Genomic DNA, 6687 nt, shown 5'->3' on the forward strand with positions numbered 1-6687 from the left:
TGGGGCTTACTAGAGGATGTTGCTAGAGGACTGCTCGGGGAAGAAGGTGAGAGCACCTAGAGGGGGGGTGAATAGGTGATCCTGTGAAACTTAAACTTATAGCCACAAAAACTTGTTAAGTGTTAGCGCAATAATCGCCAAGTGGCTAGAGAGAAGGTCTTGCACAATACGATAATCACAAAGAATTCAACACAGAGAAGACACAGTGATTTATCCCGTGGTTCGGCCAAGTACAAAACTTGCCTACTCCATGTTGTGGCGTCCCAACGGACGAGAGTTGCACTCAACTCCTCTCAAGTGATCCAATGATCAACTTGAATACCACAGTGTTATGCTTTTCTTTTCTTATCCCGTTCGCGAGGAATCTCCACAACTTGGAGCCTCTCGCCCTTACACTTTTGATGTTCACAAAGAATCACGGAGTAAGGAAGGGAAGCAACACACACAAATCCACAGCAAAATGCGCACACACACGGCCAAGAATCGAGCTCAAAAGACTATCTCAAAGTTCTCACTAGAACGGAGCTCGAATCACTGAGAATGACAAACGAATGCGCAAAGACTGAGTGTGGATGATCAAGAATGCTCTAAGGTTGCTTGGTTTTCTCCTCCATGCGCCTAGGGGTCCCTTTTATAGCCCCAAGGCAGCTAGGAGCCGTTGAGAGCAATTCTGGAAGGCTGATCTTGCCTTCTGTCATCGGGCGCACCGGACAGTCCGGTGCACACCGGACACTGTCCGGTGCCCGATTTCCTTCCTAAAATGGCACAGCCGACCGTTGCTGATCTGGGAGCCGTTGGCGCACCGGACATGTCCGGTGCACACCGGACAGTCCGGTGCCCCCTTCTAGCCGTTGGCTTGGCCACGTGTCGCGCGTAGATTCCGCGGCCGACCGTTGGCCGGGCCGACCGTTGGCTCACCGGACAGTCCGGTGCACACCGGACAGTCCGGTGAATTTTAGCCGTACGTCGTCGGCGAATTCCCGAGAGCGGTCACTTTGCTCGAGCCAGCCTGGCGCACCGGACACTGTCCGGTGCACCACCGGACACTGTCCGGTGCACCAGACCGAAACAGCCTCTTGGCTGTACACAGCCAACTCTTCTCTTTTCTTCTTCTTTCTGTTTCTTATACTTAGACAAGTATATTAGTACACAAAACCAATGTACTAAGACTTAGAAACATACCTTTGCTCTTGATTTGCACTTTGTCTATCCATGGGCCTAGATTCACATTTAAGCACTTGTGTTGGCACTCAATCACCAAAATACTTAGAAATGGCCCAAGGGCACATTTCCCTTTCAATCTCCCCCTTTTTGGTGATTTATGCCAACACAACATAAAGCAACTAGAACAAGTGCAATATCACTTCAAATAAAACCTCAAATTTATTTTGATTCAATTTGGCATATATGGATCATCCTTTGCCACCACTTGGTTTGTTTTTGCCAATCAAACTCAAAATCCTATCTCTAAGTCAAATCCACTCGTAGAGACATAAAGAGAGGTTTTCCAAAGAAAATTGATTCAAGATTCCAAAAACTCCCCCTTTTTCCCATAATCAACACTTCTCCCCACAAGAGGCCAACTTTTGACAAAAGAGACAATGCAAGAGTTTTGACAAACCAAAAGCTCTATCCTACTGTTTTCAAAGTTTCTCAAGTGGTAGCTGATCCATTTATTGCTTTGGCCTTTATTTTCTCCCCCTTTGGCATCAAGCACCAAAACGGGATCAATCTTGGCCCTTTAACCCCATTGCCTCACCAAAATCTTCAATTAAGAGCAAATAGGCAATAAGAGTTTAAAGATGAACTTGGAATAAGTTACCCTCTCATCGGAGTGCAGTGGAAGTCTTTCACGGTCCAAGTCCACCTTTCCCTTTCAAACCTTCTTTGAGACTAAAACAATCAAACTCAAACAAACGGTTAGTCTCAAAGGGTCAAGTTGTAACACATCTCCCCCTAAAGATGTGCATTACTGGCACAAGGACTTGTGAGGTCCGGGAAGTGATTGTACAACTTGAGCACCATAATAAGCAACACAATGCAGAATGAACATGATTAAGGGCATAAACACATGTATGCTATATTTCAATCCAAGTTCCGCGAATCTAAGATATTTAGCTCACTACGCAGCCTGCAAAAGGTCTTCTCATCTAGAGGCTTAGTGAAGATATCGGCTAGCTGGTTCTCGGTGCTAACATGAAACACTTCGATATCTCCCTTTTGCTGGTGGTCTCTCAAAAAGTAATGCCGGATGTCAATGTGCTTTGTGCGGCTGTGTTCAACAGGATTTTCCACCATGCGGATAGCACTCTCATTGTCACATAGGAGTGGGACTTTGCTCAGATTGTAGCCAAAGTCCCGAAGGGTTTGCCTCATCCAAAGTAGCTGCGCGCAACACTGTCCTGCGGCAACATACTCGGCCTCAGCGGTGGATAGGGCAACAGAGGTTTGTTTCTTAGAGTTCCACGACACCAGGGACCTTCCTAAGAATTGGCACGTCCCCGATGTACTCTTCCTATCGACCTTACATCCAGCATAGTCGGAATCTGAGTATCCAACCAAGTCAAAGGTAGACCCCTTTGGATACCAGAGCCTGAAGCAAGGCGTAGCAACCAAATATCTAAGAATTCGCTTCACCGCCACTAAGTGACACTCCTTAGGATCGGATTGAAATCTAGCACACATGCATACGCTAAGCATAATATCCGGTCTACTAGCACATAAATAAAGTAAAGACCCTATCATTGACCGGTATGCTTTTTGATCAACGGACTTACCTCCTTTGTTGAGGTCGGTGTGTCCGTCGGTCCCCATCGGAGTCTTTGCGGGCTTGGCGTCCTTCATCCCAAACCGCTTTAGCAGATCTTGCGTGTACTTCGTTTGGGAGATGAAGGTGCCATCTTTGAGTTGCTTCACTTGGAACCCAAGGAAGTAGTTCAACTCGCCCATCATCGACATCTCGAATTTCTGCGTCATCACCCTGCTAAACTCTTCACAAGACTTTTGGTTAGTAGAACCAAATATTATGTCATCGACATAAATTTGGCACACAAACAAATCACCATCACATGTCTTAGTAAAAAGAGTTGGATCGACTTTCCCAACCTTGAAAGCATTAACAATTAGAAAGTCTCTAAGGCATTCATACCATGCTCTTGGGGCTCGCTTAAGTCCATAGAGCGCCTTAGAGAGCTTACACACGTGGTCGGGGTACCGTTCATCCTCGAAGCCAGGGGGTTGCTCCACGTACACCTCCTCCTTGATTGGCCCGTTGAGGAAAGCGCTCTTCATATCCATTTGGAACAACCTGAAAGAATGGTGAGCGGCATATGTAGCAAGATACGAATTGATTCTAGCCTAGCCACAGGAGCAAACGTCTCCTCAAAGTCCAAACCTGCGACTTGGGCATAACCTTTTGCCACAAGTCGAGCCTTGTTCCTCGTCACCACCCCGTGCTCGTCCTGTTTGTTGCGGAATACCCACTTGGTTCCCACAACGTTTTGCTTGGGACGAGGCACCAGTGTCCAAACTTCATTGCGCTTGAAGTTGTTGAGTTCCTCCTGCATGGCTAACACCCAGTCCGGATCTAGCAAGGCCTCTTCTACCCTGAAAGGCTCAATAGAGGAGACAAAAGAGTAATGCTCACAAAAATTTACTAATCGAGATCGAGTAGTTACTCCCTTGCTAATATCACCCAGAATTTGGTCGACGGGATGATCCCTTTGAATCATCGCTCGAACTTGGGTTGGAGGTGCCGGTTGTGCTTCTTCCTCCATCACATGATCATCTTGTGCTCCCCCTTGATCACACTCCTCTTGATGAACCTGTTCATCGTTTTGAGTTGGGGGATGCATCATTGTTGAGGAAGAAGGTTGATCTTGCTCCAATTGTTCCTGTGGTCGCACATCACCAATCGCCATGGTGCGCATAGCGGCCGTTGGAACGTCTTCTTCATCTACATCGTCAAGATCAACAACTTGCTCTCTTGGAGAGCCATTAGTCTCATCAAATACAACGTCGCTAGAGACTTCAACCAAACCCGATGATTTGTTGAAGACTCTATACGCCTTTGTATTTGAGTCATAACCTAACAAAAACCCTTCTACAGCTTTGGGAGCAAACTTAGAATTTCTACACTTCTTTACTAGAATGTAGCACTTGCTCCCAAATACACGAAAGTAAGATACATTGGGTTTGTTACCGGTTAGTAGCTCATATGAAGTCTTCTTGAGGAGGCGATGAAGGTAGACCCTGTTGATGGCGTGGCAAGCCGTGTTCACGGCTTCCGACCAGAAACACTCGGGGGTCTTGAATTCTCCAAGCATCGTCCTCGCCATATCGATTAGCGTCCTGTTCTTCCTCTCTACCACACCATTTTGCTGTGGTGTGTAGGGAGCGGAGAACTCGTGCTTGATCCCTTCCTCCTCAAGGAACTCCTCCACTTGAAGGTTCTTGAACTCGGACCCGTTGTCGCTCCTTATCTTCTTCACCTTGAGCTCAAACTCATTTTGAGCTCTCCTGAGGAAGCGCTTGAGGGTCCCTTGGGTTTCAGACTTATCCTGCAAAAAGAACACCCAAGTGAAGCGGGAAAAGTCATCAACGATAACTAGACCATACTTACTTCCTCCTATGCTCAGATAGGCGACGGGTCCGAAGAGGTCCATATGTAGCAGCTCCAGGGGTCTTGATGTTGTCATCACATTTTTGGTGTGATGAGAGCCTCCCACCTTTTTCCCTGCTTGACAAGCTGCACAAGGTCTATCTTTTTCGAAATGAACATTGGTTAGACCTATCACGTGTTCTCCCTTTAGAAGCTTGTGGAGGTTCTTCATCCCCACATGTGCTAAGCGGCGATGCCACAGCCAGCCCATGCAAGTCTTAGCCATTAAGCATGCATCTAGACCGGCCTCTTCTTTTGCAAAATCAACTAAGTAAAGCTTGCCGTCTAGAATACCCTTAAAAGCTAGTGAACCATCACATCTTCTAAAGACAGACACATCTATATTTGTAAACAAATAGTTATATCCCATATTGCATAATTGACTAACAGATAGCAAATTATATCCAAGAGACTCTACTAAAAACACATTAGAGATAGAGTGCTCATTTGAGATTGCAATTTTACCTAACCCTTTTACCTTGCCTTGATTCCCATCACCGAATATTATTGAATCTTGGGAATCCTTATTCTTGACGTAGGAGGTGAACATCTTCTTCTCCCCCGTCATATGGTTTGTGCATCCGCTGTCGATAATCCAGCTTGAACCCCCGGATGCATAAACCTGCAAGGCAAATTTAGGCTTGGGACTTAGGTACCCAACTCTTGTTGGGTCCTACAAGGTTAGTCACAATTTCCTTAGGGATCCAAATGCAAGTTTTATCACCCTTGCATTTTGCCCCTAACTTCCTAGCAATCACCTTTCTATCCTTTCTACAAATTGCAAAGGAAGCATTCAAAGCATGATATATTGTAGAAGGTTCATTGACTTTCCTAGGAACATTAACCATTTCTCCTAGGCATATTATGAATAACATTTCTCCTACCAACATTCCTATCATGCACATAGAAAGAACTAGAAGCAAACATGTCATGAGAATCATAAACATATGAATCAAAAACATTATAACTTCTATTTGCATTTCTAGTATGTCTCCTATCATGATACATAAAAGCATGGTTCTTTTTAGCACTACTAGCCATAGGAGCCTTTCCTTTCTCCTTGGCGGAGATAGGAGCCTTATGGCTTGTCAAGTTCTTGGCTTCCTTCTTGTAGCCAAGTCCATCCTTAATTGAGGGGTGTCTACCAATTGTGTAGGCATCCCTTGCAAATTTTAGCTTATCAAAATTACTCTTGCTAGTCTTAAGTTGAGCATTAAGACTAGCCAATTCATCATTAAGTTTGGAAATTGAAACTAGGTGTTCACTACAAGCATCAATGTCAAAATCTTTACACCTATTACAAGTTTCAACAATTTCTACACAAGAATTAGATTTACTAGCTACTTCTAGTCTAGCATTTAAATCATCATTAAAGCTCTTTAACTTAGCAATAGTTTCATGACAAGAAGATAGTTCACTAGAGAGCATTTCATTTCTCTTAATTTCTAGAGCAAGAGATTTCTGAGCTTCTACAAATTTATCATGCTCTTCATACAACAAATCCTCTTGCTTTTCTAGAAGTATATTCCTATCATTCAAGGCATCAATTAATTCATTAATTTTGTCTACCTTGGTTCTATCTAATCCCTTGAATAAGCATGAGTAATCTATCTCATCATCATCACTAGACTCATCCTCACTTGAAGAAGCATAAGTACTAGTATTATGAGTGCTTACTTTCTTCTCCCTTGCCATGAGGCAAGTGTGACGTTCGTTGGGGAAGAGAGATGACTTGTTGAAGGCAGTGGCGGCGAGTCCTTCATTGTCGGAGTCAGACGAAGAGCAGTCTGAATCCCACTCCTTGCCAAGATGAGCCTCGCCCTTTGCCTTCTTATAGTTCTTCTTTTTCTCCCTCTTGTTCCCTTGATCCTGATCACTATCATTGTCGGGACAGTTAGCAATAAAATGACCAAGCTTACCGTATTTGAAGCATGAGCGCTTCCCCTTGGCTTTGGTCTTGCTTGGCTGTCCCTTGCGACCTTTAAGCACCGTCTTGAATCTTTTGATGATGAGAGCCATCTCTTCAT

This window comes from Zea mays, chromosome 10, assembly GCF_902167145.1.
Source record: "Zea mays cultivar B73 chromosome 10, Zm-B73-REFERENCE-NAM-5.0, whole genome shotgun sequence".
Classification (NCBI taxonomy): domain Eukaryota; kingdom Viridiplantae; phylum Streptophyta; class Magnoliopsida; order Poales; family Poaceae; genus Zea; species Zea mays.